General features: G+C 33.4%; 1 long non-coding RNA gene across 1 annotated transcript; it reads right to left on the bottom strand.

The window, feature by feature from the left end:
* Nucleotides 1–522: 522 nt before the first annotated feature.
* Nucleotides 523–3,366, bottom strand: LOC139871412 (uncharacterized). Its single transcript, XR_011766652.1, has 3 exons — nucleotides 2,806–3,366; nucleotides 1,091–1,171; nucleotides 523–825 (listed from the first exon to the last, which is right to left on the bottom strand). It is a non-coding gene; the product is annotated as an uncharacterized lncRNA (long non-coding RNA).
* Between the last annotated feature and the right edge of the window lie 19,035 nt (nucleotides 3,367–22,401).

Raw genomic sequence — 22,401 nt, 5'->3', positions numbered from 1 at the left:
CTACAAATCTTTCTTTCTTATGGAAGGTTAAGAAACTTAAGAGGATTAAATGAAGATGATTACTAGAAGATGAAGATGAAGATGAATATGATGAAGATGATGAATAACCTTGAATGTTTTTGAAGGTTGCTTGAAGATTTAGAGAAAAGTAGTAAGGTGAGTTTGTGTGTGTTAGTAAAAATGGAGTGTAGTGTGTATAAACAAAAAGTCACGTGTAAGAGTATGGTGGGTGTACGGCCGGCCTCATGGGGTGGGTGTGGGGTGATTTAAATATAATAAAGTTGTAGCTCATTAAAATACGAACGTTCGGGTTTTTGAATAGTTCAAATCAGAATTTGTATGAGCAAGATACGCTTAAAATAACGAGACTGAAATAAAAAAAATATAGTATATGTATGGATATTTAATTCGTGAACTAAATATACTGAACGATTGGTTTTTTAAAATACATGATATACACATACATTAAAAATACTTATCATGTCGGGATTTTGTAATCGTACGCGATCAGTAAATTATGGGTTTTATATTTAATCAGAAAAGTTAGGGTTAGTGACATTACATTATGTTCCAAATCCATTGTATTGTAGCATCCAAAATCGTAACACTTGTAATCAACATCAACAAACATTGTATGTGCTATTTGTTATTGTAACTAGAAGTCTAAATTGTAAAGACGCGTCACTAGATCAATAGTTATGTTCTCAAAATATATTTATAGAGTACCTTACATCTTTCATCCATGTCAAGATCATATGCTATTAATTCAAAAATCATTTCTTCACCAGTAACATCAACGACGTTTCAAATCATTCTCTATCAATCCTATATCATCAAATCACAAAAGAATCATAATTCGGTTAACATAAACCATAGATTTGTCCTAAATAATCAACCAAATTTCTCATTCAAAGTGGTATTCGATTCAATCAAAAGATAACGATTCAATCAGAAGTTTCACTTTAATATGGATTTATATTCGATACAATACTTGATATCGTTCCAAATTATAAAAAAACAAACGAAATCGTAAATTATGAAAAACGAAATTATCTCTATGCTAAAAAGTTAGGGTCCGAAGGAAACTTACTTGATACTTCATCCGTTTATTCGATGGCCTTATTATTTCCTTGATTATCAAAAGATAAAACATACCCATATCAAACCTTAACTGAAACAAAATATCATAATCATATTTCTTTCAAAAAAAAGGGAAGCACACCCAATGTAGGTAACAAAAAATACAAGAATACCAAAAACAAAACAAATGCACCATCACATAGTGTTTACATTTGTCCACAGTTTGAAATGTAAGCCAAACTACAATAAACAACTCATGTTATGAGACCTCTATTGTAAAGCTTTATTAAATTTATTGATAATCATAACTTTACACAACGCAAAGAAAATGTTAAAGTTATGTATATGAAATAATCCAAATAAATATAATTTCAAGAAATATTATAGCAGAGTGATAAATGGCTAAAATACATAACCAGATTCAAATGTATACGATTAGCATAAAATCTGAGATACACAACTAAAAAACCCGAATCATATCAAATTGTATATACGCAATGCAAACCAAATTGACCCTTAGATAGTAAGGTGGCTTCATCAAATTACAAACACTATACTGTATTCAATTCATACTCTACTGACAATTATGTACAAATATTAAATGATAAAATAATTCTAGTTAACGGAAAATTAGTGAAGATATACAAGTATAAAAATAATGAGGATACATCAAGTTCAGAATGGATGTTACGTGATACCATAATATTTACCTCCAAAACATTTCACTTTGAGCTACTTTTACTTTGAGCTACTTTAACTCCATAAAATTATCTTCTTTTAAGTTGGTCCTTTTTTAAAATTTACATGTCAAAAAACCTAAAACGTAATTACTCGTGTGGGTTGAAATTGCCATATGCATTTATGCTATGTTAAGTTGAGAGTGCAGTAAAATACTTTAACTCGAGTTTCTTACAAACACAAGTAGTCAATTTTAACAAAGCATCATATTGTTTCCAAAAAGAGTTTAACTTGATAGTAATCAGATACTGAACATCCATTATGAGTTAATGTATTGATTTTTTTTATGTAAATTAAGAGTTATTGAGCCATCTATTTTATCATATGTTTCTTTCAATTCTTCCCAAACAGATTTTGCAGAGTTAGAAAACACTTAACCAGAAAATAGCTCCTCAGAAATTGAATTCAGTATCCAAAAAAACACAATTGAATTACACATATCCCACTGCAGTCTAAGAACATCATCAGTTTCACTTTTGATACAAGTACCATCTATGAAACCAACTTTATTTTTGGTCTGCAGTGCCAACAACATAGATCTACTCCAAATACTATAATTTTCAATGCCCTTCAACTTGAGAGACACTAAAGGAGTAGTACTTGTATCACTAGCATGAAGATATAAAGGGTCTCCAAAGTCAAGGTTACTCACTTGAGTACCTTTTCACCCAAAACTATCATCAGAATTAACCATATTTCAAGAACACGAAAAAATACACAAGAAACTAATAGAATAACAAGAAACAAACAAATCTCAGCAATAGACAAAAATAAACAACCTGCAAAGTTAGAAAACAATATAAACCAAAATAAAAAATGCAAGGCATGTCTAAACAACACACAGATGCCTAAAAATATGCAAACCTAAAGGAAAAACTGAGCAGTGATCCAGATAAATAGAATCTCTCAAGGATTCTGTTCCAAGTCTTACTCAGAGTCCTCTCTTCTACAAGAAACCGGTTAGACAAACCTAGATAATCCACAGACAAAGAAGGAGTAAGATAATTATTACAGAGTACGCCCTGCTTGGTTGAATGTAAGAAAGAAAAGAAGATAGCAGCGAAAGAACAAGTTTCTTCTCTGGAACAGTCAAGAAAAGAAGAATCAAGCCCTAACCCTAATTTATAAAATTTAGGTTTTCTTTGATCTTTGCACAATAACCAGTGGAGCGTACTTTAAAGAACCAAAAAACCACCCACAATCCACAATCAAACCCAAACAGATGAATATGAAATCCTGAATCGTCGATTGAAGAAATCAATGAATCAATCAATAAACACATCACCGTAGCTTTGATACCATGTAGAAAACATAGAAATAATCACAAATCTCATTAATCTTCAACCCAAGAACACAAGATTTGCACAATCTTTTAGTTGTTAGTCACAACTAAATAATAATCGATCCTTCTAAGAACACAGAAACTGTATAACAATACAACAGATTATGATTATCTAGATGATATTCAATAGATATTAATACAAGACACTTGAGAGATGAATAATGATCTAAAACTGAACGAATCGTATGTTGGAATGAATAATGCAAACCCTAGATCAAACACCTCTTTATACACCAGCACCAGATGAGCCGACCTAAGTTCCAAAAATGACAACAACAAAAAAAAAAAAAAAAACACCCCTCGAGACTTTTCCTTTAAACATTAGCCACATGAACTTTTATCTTCAAAAATAATAATAAGTTATCGTTTTTCAACTTTGGCCACCAAACTTCTTTAAACATCAACTAGTAATAATATGAACTATAAAACATCAATCATCTTTAGACTGAAACATGAAACCAGATTAAGTTAGAAAAGGAAGAATAAACAAGGATTAGATTACAAAGAGTATCTTAATTTAATAAAATAAATATCATGTTGAGATTAAGACTTTGGATGATTATAATTTTAAATATAATTTAAGAAAACATACAATGGAACTCGTATCTTTTACCAATTATCTTAGTATATTATGCTAATTCGATGGTAAATGGGGGGTTTTCCCACATGAAGTGAATCACGGTCACACTCACAAGAGTTAAAAAAAAATATTGTGATTGAAAATTTCAGTTGACTCCGGAGAGTCCTTGTCTAGCATAGAAGTTCAGACGGAGATGTTGTAAGGATTGGATTGATTTCCGATATACTCTGTGAATTGTGATATTACGCGAACATATCATCATAAACTCGGAAAATTTTCGATTACGATATGAAAATAACTACGTATTAATTTTACAATCAACGTGCGTAATGTTATTCCTAAATGTTATTCTTCGAGCATTCTTTTTCCATCATATGTGAAGTTTTTTTCAAGATCTAGCCCGATTTAGAGTTTAGGGTTTATGATTTAGGGCTTAGGGTTTAGTATTTTGGGTTTAGTCCATAATACCAAAACCCTAAACCCTAAGCCCGAAACCCTAAACTCTAAACCGTTCGTGTTAAAAATTCAATCTAAACCCTAATTTCTAAACCCAAAACCCTAATTTCTAAACCCTAATTTTTAACCCCTAATCTTTAAACCCTAATTTTTAAACCCTAAAAAACAAACTCAGAAGTAAAACATTCAATGCAATGAATGTTATCATTTATTTCTCCTAGCATTTTCTCGCCAAAATAATAGCATTCATCACGAAGTGTCTTTTTTAAATCTTCATATTTTCATGTGATCTTGATGCCTGAAAAAAAAATCAAAAAAATGAAAAAAATTTACTTCCCCCCAAAAAAGTGCTTCCCTCTTGATTAAATCACAATATATATATATATATATATATATATATATATATATATATATATATATATATATATATATATATATATATATATATATATATATATATATATATATATATATACACATATATATACATATATATAAAAAAACTAGAAGACGTTAAAAATTCCACCATAACGCGCGAGACATTAGGTATATTTGTTTTTTGGGAGATTTAAAGAAAACACTATAATGCATCATGGTATCAGTATTTGATTTTGATAGAACTAAAGAATAGAAAGAATCGACAAAAAAAAAAAAAAACAAAAAAAAACAAAAACGTTACCTTTAGAAATTGAAAATGTACAACATTATGTGTGTATATAATTACTAGTAGACTATAGACTAGATAACATAAGCTATGTCTATACTCATAGCTATTTTACCGACTTATTCTGGTAATATTAGTTGCATAAACATACGTAGACATTTTATACATAAATTTCTTCTGATACTACAAACAGGTACCAAGCAACGTATATACAAATGCAACTGCCGCAACGCGCGGCCCAAAATCTTTCTAGTTTATTGTATTTGTGGTTGTAACATGCTTTTGTATATCGATATGCATTGATATATATAAATTCTAATTAATCTCATTGTTTCTCTTAATTTTAACAATATAAAATATCGAACTTATCAAAGCTTGAATTTCTACTTTAAACGTAACGCGGAAAAACTACATGTCATGGGTTATAAACGTGAAATCACATCTTAAATCATTGGGTATTCATCAATGAAAATAAAACTTGTTCTTTGCAGAAAAAAAAATCTTAAGTTTTTTTATTCGCGTTTTCTTGTGAACACTTTCTTTCATTATGCGTTTTCTCATGGACACTTCTTTCCTTTTCACGTTTTCTTTTCTTTCCTTTTCCGTTTTATTCTTCCTCCAACGCATTTTTCCTCTTATTTTCGACGGGTGATGTTGGATTCCGCCCGACCGACGGTTTTTGGCAACTATCTACCCAGTTGGTAGTGGTCGTCGATTAGTCCCAAGTTCGAGGGTTTTCTCTCGCTGGTTTTGAAGCTTATTCCAGCATTTTAACTTTGTCGGAATTTGCACTGGTTGTCGGATTTTGGTGGCTTTCCACCCATTTGGTGGTAATCACTAGTTATCTCTAGTCAGGGAGATGGTGGATGTTAGATTTGTTGGTGGGTATGGCGGTGGTTGATGGGGGTCCTGGTTGTCGGATGGAGCTCGTTGTCGTGGTTTTGTCTAGTTTGTTGGACTCCTCTTTTCCGAATGCGTATCATGGGTTGTACCAAGCGACGATTTCTCAGTTTGAGATCTAGTTTCTGCTTTAGCGGTGTGCCTGGTTATTTACGAATGAGTCCTTTTTGAGGCGGCTCCTGAAAATGTGCGTCAGATGGTGTTCAAATTTATGACGAATTTGGCCGTCTTTGGCGTTCTCCCGACGATCCACTGCGTTTCACTGGAAATGATTTTGGTCTGCTGGTATTATAGGTTGTTGTAGTAGCTTTGGTCAATTGGTTGCTAAATTTGTTAATTTTGTTCACCTTGTTGGTATTTAGTTTGCGTTCGGTTAGTCTGTTTGTTTGTTCACTAGTGTTTTATGTATGTTGACTGGCTCTTTTTTTTTATTACCGTTGTAGCAGTTTGATAATGCTAAAAACGAACATATATTTCATAGCATTATTCCTCAAGAAAGACAAGCTTTTAGTTGCAATTGTTCTATTTAAAAGTGATATTCGTTTAAATAATAAAAGGTGAAGACAAAAGACAGATTCGACGAATTGAAGACGCAAACGACCAAAAAGCTCAAAAGTACAAAAGACAATCAAAGAGGTTCCAATTATTGATAAGAAACGTCTCGAAATTACAAGAGTACAAGATTCAAAACGCAAAGTACAAAATATAAAATTGTACGCAAGGACGTTCGAAAATCCGGAACCGGGACCAGAGTCAACTCTCAACGCTCAACGCAACGGACTAAAAATTACAAGTTAACTATGTATATAAATATAATATAATATATAATTAATTATATTAATTATATATATATATATTATATATATATTATAAACCGTCGGCAAGAAAGACTCCAAAAGGGACTGAGCTGTAATTTCAAACTCCGCGACTCGCGGAGTTTGAAGGCAAAAATGCCGCGAGTCGCGGAGCCCCAAAAGTCGAAAATCCCTATAAAAGCAAACGAATTCTGATCGCAAAAATCACCAAAAATCCAACCATCTCTCTATCTATATCGTATATATTTATATTTATATTTTAATTTTAATTTTAATCCTAATAATAAGGGTATGTTAGCGAATGTTATAAGGGTGTAAGTCGAAATTCTGTCCGTGTAACGCTACGCTATTTTTAATCATTGTAAGTTATGTTCAACCTTTTTATATTAATGTCTCGTAGCTAAGTTATTATTATGCTTATTTAATCCGAAGTAATCATGATGTTGGGCTAATTACTAAAATTGGGTAATTGGGCTTTGTACCATAATTGGGGTTTGGACAAAAGAACGACACTTGTGGAAATTAGACTATGGGCTATTAATGGGTTTTATATTAACTAAACAATACCTTGTTAATTTAATATACAAACTTATAATTTGACGTATTTATATATAACCACATACGCTTGACTGGGTACGGTGGGCGGGATATCTATAAATACCAATAATTATTCATTTTACCGGATACGGAACTGGATTAATAGTTAATAAACTTGTTGAAACAGGGGTGAATTACATTCAAGGGTAATTGGTGTAATTGTTAACAAAGTAGTAAAACCTTGGTTTACACGCAGTCGATAACCTGGTGTATTCATTAAACAAAGTATTAAAACCTTGTTACAATTCGAATCCCCAATTAGTTGGAATATTTGACTTCGGGAATAAGAATAATTTGACGAAGGCTTTCGCTCTTTATATTTATGACTGATGGACTATTATGGACAAATCCGTATGGACATATTAAATAATCCAGGACAAAGGACAATTAACCCATGGACATAAAACTAAAATCAACACGTCAAACATCATGATTACGGAAGTTTAAATAAACATAATTCTTTTATTTCATATTTAATTTCCTTTATTTTATATTTAATTGCACTTCTAATTATTGCATTTTTATTGTTATTGTATTTAATTGCACTTTTAATTATCGTACTTTTTAATTATCGCAAGTTTATTTTATTGCATTTTTATTATTCGCAATTTCATTATCGTTATTTACTTGCCGCTTTAATTTAAGTCTTGTATTTATTTTTAATATTTTACATTTGGTTTTAACTGCGACTAAAGTTTTAAAATCGACAAACCGGTCATTAAACGGTAAAAACCCCCCTTTATAATAATAATATTATATATATATATATATATATATATATATATATATATATATATATATATATATATATATATATATATATATATATATATATATATATATATATATATATATATATTTGTACTTTTATAAAAGTAAACCAATATAGCGTTGAGCTTTGTTTAAAAAAAAGATTCCCTGTGGAACGAACCGGACTTACTAAAAACTACACTACTGTACGATTAGGTACACTGCCTATAAGTGTTGTAGCAAGGTTTAAGTATATCCATTCTCTAAATAAATAAATATCTTGTGTAAAAATGTATCGTATTTAATAGTATTTCCTGCTAAAATTTAATAGTATTTTATACCCCTTAGCTTTGACATCACAGTTTATATATTGCTAATCTTCCAATCCGTTATTTTATATTATCATTTGTTTGAAGGAAAAAAATGACTAAAAGTGTTTGAAATAAATCAATTGTTACTGTACTAAATACTAATTAAGGGTATAAGTTTCGAATGTATAAAATTATGCTAAAAATGTTTAGTCAATTACTACGAGTACTAGTTTCTTGAAACTAGAGTGCATATATTATATATACATACATATTATTTATATAATATTAATACATACATATATATTTATATATATAAATATATAACTAGAAAAAAATTCGACCGCACATTGCTGCGGTTGTATTCGACGCGCGGTCGAGTTTAGATATACGTTGTTTGAGTGCATATATTATATATACATACATATTATTTATATAATATTAATACATACATATATATTTATGTATATAAATATATAACTAGAAAAAAAATTCGACCGCGCGTTGCTGCTGTTGTATTCGACGCGCGGTCAAGTTTAGATATACGTTGTTTGATACCTAATATATCTAGTAGGTTGGATTGTTTGTTGGATGTGATAACCCGGAAATTTCCGAACAAATTTAAACTTTATCTTTATATCATTAGATAAATATTTCAAACATATATATATTGTACAAATTTACAATTCTAAATAAAAATATATATATATTTTAACTTAGTCATAAAACGCCCTGATTTAAAATAATATATTTTGATAAACAACGAGTCACTGATTTATAGAAGCAAATGACCAAAACACTCAAATGAATAAAATTACACTTTGAGTGGGATTATTTTCATTGTTTAAATCTATTGTTTTTATAAGGGTACGAGTCACTAAACGTAAAAGGCCAGTTTTCTAAACATACGAAAGTGCGCTCGAAAAACCGAAAGTGGTACATGAGTCGAGTGACAACGTACGAGTCATTTGAGTAAAAATTACATTTTTACTACGCACGTAAATATAATATAATATTTAATTAATTATATAGATTAAATATATATAAATATATTATATATTAAAATTATGTCGACAAAGGAATTTTATCCACATGTGAACGTATGAAAAAGTCTATTTGACACGCATGCAATTGGTTCCGATTTCAGTCTATAAAACAAACTCATTTCGTGGTTCTTTGATTCATCTATCTCTCTTGCGATATACATATATTATTATTAATATTATTATTATTATTATTATTATTATTATTATTATTATTATTATTATTAATAAGATTAATATTATTATTAATCTTATTATTAGGAGTATTATTATTAGTATTATTATACATAAAAATACTGCGACGAGGTCATGGGCATATTATTTCAAACGGGTTTTTCAAATGGGATAGAGCTAAGGAAATTATGGGTTATAGCTATGGAGGTTATGGGTATGCTTCGGGGGTATGCTCATGGAGTCAACCTAGTGTTTATCATCTCTGTTACGTCTACGTACTTTCCTGCAATATTGAATCTCAATATTGATACGTGAGCACTCATAACTTAACTTTTATATATTAATAGTGTATCCCTGACTAGTGCTCGGGTATATAGGATTATGCATGCTTGTATGCTTAATATTGTCGTTAGCTAGTTTATGATAAATCACGAATTTGATACATATGCGATTGAGATAAGGTATATGATATGCATGTCGTTGGAAAGCTGGCGAAAAATTATTAACTTTTCATTTAGAAATTACGTGAATTCGATGAACGGATTAAAAGATATGGACAACTGAATTATGTTTGATGTTAATTGAAATTGTGTTTGAAATTGTAAATTAATATTTAAACAACTTGTTTATGAGATTAATAAATTGGATTTTCAAATATTATTAATCGAGTAAATGAATTTCTATATAAAGCACATCTCGTCTTATTGAACAATTGTCAAAGTTGACTGTCTTATCATGTTTTAAAGCTTTATAAACAATATAATCTGATTTTACAAGTATTGAAAAGCTATGTGAAATAATAAAATATTTTCGATTGCAATGATAATTCAAATATAATATAGCTCCTGAAATAAATAATATTTTGAGTTTGATAAACTATACATTCGTTCAATTATCAAGACTTATACTATGATAATAAACATGTATAGATTTAAAGATCATATTGGGTCAGGTTGACTTTTGAGATGACTTTTGTTAACTTTTTCATGTCAGTCTCGAGCATTAGGATTGTGATACACTATGACCCAACCTAGCTTATTAGACATGTATTGACCAACATATGTTCTCTAGGTTGATATCTACGGTTAATCTTGCATTTCGAGTTACGGTCACTTTTTGATGAATGACCTTATGTGCTGCTAAGGTGAGTTTCATTTGCTCCCTTTTTAATTGCTTTTGCAATCTATATTTTTGGACTGAGAATACATGCACTTTATTTTAAATGCAATGGATACAAGTACATACTAAATTCTACACCGAGTTTGAACCGAAAATCCCTTAGCTTTGGTAACTAGTAACTGTCGGTTATAAGAACTGGTGGGCGCGAGTAGTAGTATATGGATCCATAGGGCTTGATATCCCCGTCCGAGCTAGAGCACTAGCCTTTTAACGGACGTATGCTATTTGAGAAGCGTACACGTTGGTTTGCGTGTATTATTAAGATGATTATACAAAGGGTATAAATTATATATACGTTAAGTTTAGTTACCAGGGTGCTCAATTTCGTAGAATATTTTGATAAACGTTTTTGGATGAAACAACTGAAAACTTGTGATTCACATTTATATACAGATTATGCTCAACATTAAAACTATGAACTCACCAATCTTTGTGTTGACACTTTTAAGCATGTTTATTCTCAGGTTTCTAGAAGTCTTCCGCTGTTTGCTTATATGTTAGACAAGCTATGTACATGGAGTCTTACATGGCATATTTTTCAAGGAAACGTTGCATTCACCAAATCATCACCATGTATCTTATTTTGACTGCATTGTCAACGGAAGTACTATTGTAAACTATTATATTACAGTGATTGTCTATATGTAGAAATCATCAGATGTCGAAAACCTTTGATTTAAATATTCATTTATGGTGTACCTTTTTCAAAAGAATGCAATATTTACAAAATGTATCATATAGAGGTCAAATATCTCGCAATGAAATCGATGAATGACGTGTTCGTCCATATGAATTTGGAGCGATCGTCACATTGGACGTGTATGTATATGTATGCAATATAGGCCGAAATGTTTAGTATTTTTTTAACGATGTCCGTGTCGCGTATAGTTAGTCGCGTTGTGTTCGTAAAATTATTTCAAGTTAAACGGTGGGTTCGGAAAAATTTAACTCGCATCGAGCGAGAATATAGGGCCCGTTATCTAGTGTTTTTTTAACGATGTCCGTTTCACGTATAGTTAGTCCCGTTGGGTTCGCTGATTTTTTCGAGTTGAACGGTGGTCTTGAGAAAATTTAACTCGCACAGAGCGAGAAGATAGGCCCCGTTAAAAATTCGGGTGAAAGTAGTTTATTTTATTTTAATAAGATTATATATTTACGCTTTGTACCCCTGAAAAAGTGTAAACTTGAGGAGTTGTTTTGTAAATTGAGCCGAATTTGAGGGACCGTTTGTAGTGTGAACGCAAGCTCAATACGACAATTCGTTAAAACTGAAACGAACAAAATTTGGTCGACATTTAGGAAAAGGAAAATATAAATATAAATCCGAACTATATCTATATGTACAGTATAGAGGGTAAAAAGTTAGTCGGTGAGAGCGATTGCTGTGAGAAAAAAATAGTCAAAAACAGTGGTATAAAATTGTACAACCTTGACTAGAAATATACTATTCATTACTTCGTCAATATTTCTGTATACACATACGTAAGATTGAAAAAAAAGTACAGTAGACAATTATCAATTATCAATTATCAATTATCAACTTCACTATATGGGTTTCAGTAGAGTATTCAAGAACGTCATCGTTTGGATTATTTTTTTCATTCTATTGATTATCGTCGTTGATTCTTCCTCCGGCGAGCCACCACTGCGAATGCCGTCATCATCGCCGCCGGGAACAAACGAAAAGGAATCTCTTTTCTTGATTCACATTAAACATCGTAGAAGAAGACAATTCTTGTTGACTAACAAGATGAAATTAAGATCACAAAAGATGATGATCAAGAACAGAATCAAGAAAGTTGATGAATTTAATCACTGGGATCATGATAATAATGATAGGGCTTTTAATGCAATGCTTCCAAAGGGTAGTGTACCACCATCTGGTTCATCTTCTTGTCATAACGAGTACCCGAATTCGGTTGTTAGTGATCTTTGCAATCTCTAGTAAAATTCCACGAATTTTTAATATCCTTGATTGTTTTTATCTTTTGATCAGTTTTTTTTTGGGTACAGAGTTTTATATTGGAATGAGGAAAGATGGAAAGTTGTATGATTTTATTTTGTTTTCTTGATCATTTTTGGGTTTGGATTATGAATGTGATTCTTGTTGTTAGAAGAAGATGATTAATGAAAATGAGAGTAATTAATGATGAGTTTTGTCTAATTTTAGGAATGACGGTGTATTTTTATTAATCTGACTTTGATTAGAACAATCACCACCACCATCATCATGGTTAGTAGTAATTATTAACCAATGTCTATAAAAGTGTCTAGGCAATATATTTATTGTCGATATAATACTGTACAAATATGCATTAGAGTAAGTCAATAGGCACATGTCAATTATAGAAAAGATTCTGTAAATATGGAAGAAGATATGATATAAATACCTTCCATAATAATAGGCAAGTTAGCTGCATTCTTGATGTATATATCGGCACCTCATGTAATCGACAGAATCAAGGAATTCACTTCTAATATGGTATCAGGCCAAAATTGATCCTCCTTCAAATCACAACTCTCGTTCAATTCCCTCTTCAAATCACCTCGTCCAAAATCCCTTCTCTTCACCATGACAGAAAACAATCGTTATCATCCTGCACTAGCTATTTCTAATATTAAGAATCTTATCCCAATGACACTTGATATCAAGAATGGCCTCTACAGCTCGTGGGCACAACTTTTCAAGATTCAATGTCGTGCCTATGACGTTATCGATCACATTATTCCCTCTACTGACTCATCTTCTACAACAACTGATGCTACCTCGAACGCTCTCTGGTCTCGATTAGATGCCATCGTCCTGCAATGGATATATGGCACAATCTCTAATGATTTGATGAGCACAATCATGGCTGACGATCAGACGGCAGCTGAGGCCTGGACTCGAATCCAAAACGTGTTCCAGGACAACAAAAACACGCGTGCCGTATATCTTCAAAGACAGTTTACCAACATCAAATTGGATGACTTTGCAAATGTATCCGACTACTGCCAAGAAATCAAGGTTTTAGCCGATCAATTAAATAACGTTGGAGATAAAGTTAACGATACGCGTATGGTTCTCCAATTAATTGTCGGTCTCAATGATTCGTTTGATAGCATTGGCAGCTACTTCACTCAAAAGGATGACTTACCTACGTTTTATGAAGCGCGATCTAAACTCATCCTGGAAGAAACCAGAAAGCAAAAACAGGCACCCAACAACACAACTCAATCGGCGATGCTGGTGACCAACGCTCAACCAAAACAGAACACAAATCAGCCTCATCCTGAACCCAATGATCGAAGCCCAACAACGTACAGACCTTTCTCTTTTCGTGGACGTGGGCGCGGTTCAAATAATAGAGGTCGTGGCAATCGAGGGCGTGGCAGAAATCAATACGGGTCTTACCCGTCTTGGAATCACTACCCCCAATACCAACAGCCTGCTCCAATAGTTCATCCAAATCAGGCCCAATGGACTTATCCTCCATTCCCCTACCCCACGAATCAGTGGACCAGGCCCATGCCTCCTTCGAATTATACTGGCCTGCTTAGCCCACGACCAGCCCAAGCACATGTTTCATCTACAGGCTCGACTTCTAGCTACTGTCCAACAGACATTGAGAGTGCTATGCACACCATGACGCTCAATCCACCGGATGATACATGATATATGGACACAGGGGCTACATCTCATATGACTACAAGTGCAGGTAATCTCAAGTCTTATTTTTCATTACGGCAACCTAAAAGTATAATTGTTGGAAATGGCCATGGCATTCCCATTCACGGTTTCGGCCAATCCTCTATACCAAATCTCTCTCGTCCTTTATATTTACGCAATATTCTACATGCCCCACAACTTATTAAAAACCTTATCTCTGTTCGTAGACTTATAACTGACAATAATATCTCTCTTGAATTTGATCCTTTTGGTTTTACTGTGAAGGATTTTCAGCAGGGAACCCCGGTTCTGAGATGTAACAGCACTGGAGATTTGTACCCTCTTCCATCTTCCTTGCTTCAACAACTTTCATCACCAACAGCCTTTACCGCTTCATCTTCGGATTTATGGCATCATCGCCTTGGTCATCCAGGCGTTGAAATTTTACGTTCACTTAGAAATAAAAAGTTTATTTCATGTAATAAACCATCGTTTAATTCAGTTTGTCAATCTTGTGTGTTTGGTAAACAAATAAAATTGCCGTTTGTTTCTTCATCATCTACTACATTATTACCGTTTGATATTATGCATAGTGACTTGTGGACATCTCCGGTCACTAGTACCGCCGGACACCGATACTATGTTTTCTTCCTTGATAACTATTCAAATTTTTTATGGACCTATCCTATAAGTAATAAATCGGATGTCTACTCAATTTTTTCCCAACTAAACACACATATCCGAACTCAATTCGGCACACCCATTAAAAGTTTTCAATGCGACAACAGTACCGAATATAATAACAAACAATTTTATCAATTTTGTGCCAACAACGGCATGACATTTCGTTTCTCTTGTCCCTATTCGTCTCCACAAAACGGAAAATCCGAACGCAAAATCCGTGCAATCAATAACATCATTCGAACCATACTATCCCACGCATCTATGCCTCTCTCCTTTTGGCACCATGCTCTTCAAATGGCTACTTACCTTCTAAATATAATGCCAAATAAAACATTAAACTATCAATCACCCACTCAAATTCTTTATGGACGATCTCCATCCTATTCTCATCTTCGTGTATTTGGTTGCTTATGTTACCCACTCTTTCCTTCTCCCACTATCAACAAACTACAACCTCGCTCCACACCATGTGTTTTCCTTGGCTACCCACCAAATCATCGTGGATATAAATGTTATGACTTATCTTCAAGAAAAATTATTATTTCACGCCACGTTATTTTCGACGAACACAAATTTCCTTTTGCTCACACAAACTCATCTACTCCTCAAAATTATACCAAACTCACTGACTTCACTCATCCTTTCTTTACTGTACCTATTCAAACCTCACAACCTAACCATTCAACAAACTCAACATTAACCCCATCTCAGTCCACTATTCCTACTGACTTGTCATCGAGCCCACTTAACCAAACTCCACAATCCCCAACATCTCAGTCCACTACTCATTCAATACTACCTGGATCACCTACCAGCCCACACGATCCCTCATCCATGAAAACAGGCCCAGTAGCTCAGCCCAACACTTCTGTTTACTCTCATGAATCCCCTTCCAGCCCACCATCGTCTACTACACACTCACCTTCTCAAGCCTGTTCAACTCACTCTGTTCCGTCTAATACTATCTCACATCAACCTCTAAAAAATACAACACAATCTCAAATTAATCAACCCTCTTCTCCTCCACCTCGTACCATAATAACTCGAAGCATGACTGGCATTCATAAACCAAAAATCCCATTTAATCTATCCTCTAGCACAACTATTTCTCCCTTACCTCGCACCCCTAAGGATGCTCTCTCCGATCCTCATTGGAACATGGCCATGACCGACGAATATAAAGCCTTAATGGAAAATAAGACTTGGGTACTCGTACCGAGGTCACCTGAGATGAATGTTATACGTAGCATGTGGATTTTTAGACATAAATTAAAATCCGATGGGACACTTGAACGATATAAAGCTAGGTTGGTTGGTGATGGGCGTTCTCAAACGGTCGGTATTGATTGCAATGAGACGTTTAGTCCCGTTGTCAAGCCGGCTACGATTCGGTTAGTGAAATGTCCCGTTCTTATTGATTAAAAACGTTCCATATTAATTGATTTCGTTGCGAGGTTTTGACCTCTATATGAGACGTTTTTCAAAGACTGCATTCATTTTAAAACAAACCATAACCTTTATTTCATCAATAAAGGTTTAAAAAGCTTTACGTAGATTATCAAATAATGATAATCTAAAATATCCTGTTTACACACGACCATTACATAATGGTTTACAATACAAATATGTTACAACAAAATAAGTTTCTTGAATGCAGTTTTTACACAATATCATACAAGCATGGACTCCAAATCTCGTCCTTATTTAAGTATGCGACAGCGGAAGCTCTTAATAATCACCTGAGAATAAACATGCTTAAAACGTCAACAAAAATGTTGGTGAGTTATAGGTTTAACCTATATATATCAAATCATAATAATAGACCACAAGATTTCATATTTCAATACATATCCCATACATAGAGATAAAAATCATTCATATGGTGAACACCTGGTAACCGACATTAACAAGATGCATATATAAGAATATCCCCATCATTCCGGGACACCCTTCGGATATGATATAAATTTCGAAGTACTAAAGCATCCGGTACTTTGGATGGGGTTTGTTAGGCCCAATAGATCTATCTTTAGGATTCGCGTCAATTAGGGTGTCTGTTCCCTAATTCTTAGATTACCAGACTTAATAAAAAGGGGCATATTCGATTTCGATAATTCAACCATAGAATGTAGTTTCACGTACTTGTGTCTATTTTGTAAATCATTTATAAAACCTGCATGTATTCTCATCCCAAAAATATTAGATTTTAAAAGTGGGACTATAACTCACTTTCACAGATTTTTACTTCGTCGGGAAGTAAGACTTGGCCACTGGTTGATTCACGAACCTATAACAATATATACATATATATCAAAGTATGTTCAAAATTATTTAACAACATTTTTAATATATTTTGATGTTTTAAGTTTATTAAGTCAGCTGTCCTCGTTAGTAACCTACAACTAGTTGTCCACAGTTAGATGTACAGAAATAAATCGATAAATATTATCTTGAATCAATCCACGACCCAGTGTATACATATCTCAGTATTGATCACAACTCAAACTATATATATTTTGGAATCAACCTCAACCCTGTATAGCTAACTCCAACATTCACATATAGAGTGTCTATGGTTGTTCCGAAATATATATAGATGTGTCGACATGATAGGTCGAAACATTGTATACGTGTCTATGGTATCTCAAGATTACATAATATACAATACAAGTTGATTAAGTTATGGTTGGAATAGATTTGTTACCAATTTTCACGTAGCTAAAATGAGAAAAATTATCCAATCTTGTTTTACCCATAACTTCTTCATTTTAAATCCGTTTTGAGTGAATCAAATTGCTATGGTTTCATATTGAACTCTATTTTATGAATCTAAACAGAAAAAGTATAGGTTTATAGTCGGAAAAATAAGTTACAAGTCGTTTTTGTAAAGGTAGTCATTTAAGTCAAAATAACGACGTCTAGATGACCATTTTAGAAAACATACTTCCACTTTGAGTTTAACCATAATTTTTGGATATAGTTTCATGTTCATAATAAAAATTATTTTCTTAGAATAACAACTTTTAAATCAAAGTTTATCATAGTTTTTAATTAACTAACCCAAAACAGCCCGCGGTGTTACTACGACGGCGTAAATCCGGTTTTACGGTGTTTTTCGTGTTTTCTGGTTTTAAATCATTAAGTTAGCATATCATATAGATATAGAACATGTGTTTAGTTGATTTTAAAAGTCAAGTTAGAAGGATTAACTTTTGTTTGCGAACAAGTTTAGAATTAACTAAACTATGTTCTAGTGATTACAAGTTTAAACCTTCGAGTAAGATAGCTTTATATGTATGAATCGAATGATGTTATGAACATCATTACTACCTTAAGTTCCTTGGATAAACCTACTGGAAAAGAGAAAAATGGATCTAGCTTCAACGGATCCTTGGATGGCTCGAAGTTCTTGAAGCAGAATCATGACACGAAAACAAGTTCAAGTAAGATCATCACTTGAAATAAGATTGTTATAGTTATAGAAATTGAACCAAAGTTTGAATATGATTATTACCTTGTATTAGAATGATAACCTACTGTAAGAAACAAAGATTTCTTGAGGTTGGATGATCACCTTACAAGATTGGAAGTGAGCTAGCAAACTTGAAAGTATTCTTGATTTTATGTAACTAGAACTTGTAGAATATATGAAGAACACTTAGAACTTGAAGATAGAACTTGAGAGAGATCAATTAGATGAAGAAAATTGAAGAATGAAAGTGTTTGTAGGTGTTTTTGGTCGTTGGTGTATGGATTAGATATAAAGGATATGTAATTTTGTTTTCATGTAAATAAGTCATGAATGATTACTCATATTTTTGTAATTTTATGAGATATTTCATGCTAGTTGCCAAATGATGGTTCCCACATGTGTTAGGTGACTCACATGGGCTGCTAAGAGCTGATCATTGGAGTGTATATACCAATAGTACATACATCTAAAAGCTGTGTATTGTACGAGTACGAATACGGGTGCATACGAGTAGAATTGTTGATGAAACTGAACGAGGATGTAATTGTAAGCATTTTTGTTAAGTAGAAGTATTTTGATAAGTATATTGAAGTCTTTAAAAAGTGTATAAATACATATTAAAACACTACATGTATATACATTTTAACTGAGTTGTTAAGTCATCGTTAGTCGTTACATGTAAGTGTTGTTTTGAAACCTTTAGGTTAACGATCTTGTTAAATGTTGTTAACCCAATGTTTATAATATCAAATGAGATTTTAAATTATTATATTATCATGATATTATCATGTATGAATATCTCTTAATATGATATATATACATTAAATGTCTTTACAACGATAATCGTTACATATATGTCTCGTTTAAAAATCATTAAGTTAGTAGTCTTGTTTTTACATATGTAGTTCATTGTTAATATACTTAATGATATGTTTACTTATCATAGTATCATGTTAACTATATATATATTCATATATATGTCATCATATAGTTTTTACAAGTTTTAACGTTCGTGAATCACCGGTCAACTTGGGTGGTCAATTGTCTATATGAAACATATTTCAATTAATCAAGTCTTAACAAGTTTGATTGCTTAACATGTTGGAAACATTTAATCATGTAAATATCAATCTCAATTAATATATATAAACATGGAAAAGTTCGGGTCACTAAAGTACCTACCCGTTAAATAAATTTCGTCCCGAAATTTTAAGCTGTTGAAGGTGTTGACGAATCTTCTGGAAATAGATGCGGGTATTTCTTCTTCATCTGATCTTCACGCGCCCATGTGAACTCGGGTCCTCTACGAGCATTCCATCGAACCTTAACAATTGGTATCTTGTTTTGCTTAAGTCTTTTAACCTCGCGATCCATTATTTCGACGGGTTCTTCGATGAATTGAAGTTTTTCGTTGATTTGGATTTCATCTAACGGAATAGTGAGATCTTATTTAGCAAAACATTTCTTCAAATTCGAGACGTGGAAAGTGTTATGTACAGCCGCGAGTTGTTGAGGTAACTCAAGTCGGTAAGCTACTGGTCTGACACGATCAATAATCTTGAATGGTCCAACATACCTTGGATTTAATTTCCCTCGTTTACCAAATCGAACAACGCCTTTCCAAGGTACAACTTTAAGCATGACCATCTCTCCAATTTCAAATTCTATATCTTTTCTTTTAATGTCAGCGTAGCTCTTTTGTCGACTTTGCGCGGTTTTCAACCGTTGTTGAATTTGGATGATCTTCTCGGTAGTTTCTTGTATAATCTCCGGACCCGTAATCTGTCTATCCCCCACTTCACTCCAACAAATCGGAGACCTGCACTTTCTACCATAAAGTGCTTCAAATGGCGCCATCTCAATGCTTGAATGGTAGCTGTTGTTGTAGGAAAATTCTGCTAGCGGTAGATGTCAATCCCAACTGTTTCCGAAATCAATAACACATGCTCGTAGCATGTCTTCAAGCGTTTGTATCGTCCTTTCGCTCTGCCCATCAGTTTGTAGATGATAGGCAGTACTCATGTCTAGACGAGTTCCTAATGCTTGCTGCAATGTCTGCCAGAATCTTGAAATAAATCTGCCATCCCTATCAGAGATAATAGAGATTGGTATTCCATGTCTGGAGACGACTTCCTTCAAATACAGTCGTGCTAACTTCTCCATCTTGTCATCTTCTCTTATTGGCAGGAAGTGTGCTGATTTGGTGAGACGATCAACTATTACCCAAATAGTATCAAAACCACTTGCAGTCCTTGGCAATTTAGTGATGAAATCCATGGTAATATTTTCCCATTTCCATTCCGGGATTTCGGGTTGTTGAAGTAGACCTGATGGTTTCTGATGCTCAGCTTTGACCTTAGAACACGTCAAACATTCTCCTACGTATTTAGCAACATCGGCTTTCATACCCGGCCACCAAAAATGTTTCTTGAGATCCTTGTACATCTTCCCCGTTCCAGGATGTATTGAGTATCTAGTTTTATGAGCTTCTCTAAGTACCATTTCTCTCATATCTCCAAATTTTGGTACCCAAATCCTTTCAGCCCTATACCGGGATCCGTCTTCCCGAATATTAAGATGCTTCTCTGATCCTTTGGGTATTTCATCCTTTAAATTTTCCTCTTTTAAAACTCCTTGTTGCGCCTCCTTTATTTGAGTAGTAAGGTTATTATGAATCATTATATTCATAGATTTTACTCGAATGGGTTCTCTGTCCTTCCTGCTCAAGGCATCGGCTACCACATTTGCCTTCCCCGGGTGGTAACGAATCTCAAAGTCGTAATCATTCAATAATTCAATCCACCTACGCTGCCTCATATTCAGTTGTTTCTGATTAAATATGTGTTGAAGACTTTTGTGGTCGGTATATATAATACTTTTGACCCCATATAAGTAGTGCCTCCAAGTCTTTAATGCAAAAACAACCGCGCCTAATTCCAAATCATGCGTCGTATAATTTTGTTCGTGAATCTTCAATTGTCTAGACGCATAAGCAATCACCTTCGTTCGTTGCATTAATACACAACCGAGACCTTGCTTTGATGCGTCACAATAAATCACAAAATCATCATTCCCTTCAGGCAATGACAATATAGGTGTCGTAGTTAGCTTTTTCTTCAATAACTGAAACGCTTTCTCTTGTTCATCATTCCATTCAAATTTCTTCCCTTTATGCGTTAATGCAGTCAAGGGTTTTGCTATTCTGGAAAAGTCTTGGATGAACCTTCTGTAGTAACCAGCTAGTCCTAAAAACTGGCGTATGTGTTTTGGAGTTTTCGGGGTTTCCCACTTTTCAACAGTTTCTATCTTTGCCGGATCCACCTTAATACCTTCTTTGTTCACTATGTGACCGAGGAATTGAACTTCTTCCAACCAAAATGCACACTTTGAAAACTTAGCGTACAATTCTTCCTTCCTCAATACTTCTAACACCTTTCTCAAATGTTCACCGTGTTCTTGGTCATTCTTTGAGTAAATAAGTATGTCATCAATGAAAACAATGACAAACTTGTCAAGGTATGGTCCACACACTCGGTTCATAAGGTCCATGAACACAGCTGGTGCATTAGTTAAACCAAACAGCATGACCATAAACTCGTAATGACCGTAACGTATTCTGAAAGCAGTCTTTGGAATATCATCTTCTTTCACCCGCATTTGATGATACCCGGAACGTAAGTCAATCTTTGAATAAACAGACGAGCCTTGTAGTTGATCAAATAAGTCGTCGATTCTCGGTAGTGGGTAGCGGTTCTTGATGGTAAGTTTGTTCAACTCTCGGTAGTCGATACACAACCTGAATGTACCATCTTTCTTCTTGACAAACAAAACAGGAGCTCCCCACGGTGATGTGCTTGGTCGAATGAAACCACGCTCTAAAAGTTCTTGTAATTGGCTTTGCAGTTCTTTCATCTCGCTGGGTGCGAGTCTGTAAGGAGCACGAGCTATTGGTGCAGCTCATGGTACAAGA

Source organism: Rutidosis leptorrhynchoides, chromosome 1, assembly GCF_046630445.1.
Source record: "Rutidosis leptorrhynchoides isolate AG116_Rl617_1_P2 chromosome 1, CSIRO_AGI_Rlap_v1, whole genome shotgun sequence".
Lineage (NCBI taxonomy): Eukaryota > Viridiplantae > Streptophyta > Magnoliopsida > Asterales > Asteraceae > Rutidosis > Rutidosis leptorrhynchoides.
Note: the sequence above shows the minus strand (reverse complement) of the source record. Positions and strands in the feature narration are given on the sequence as shown.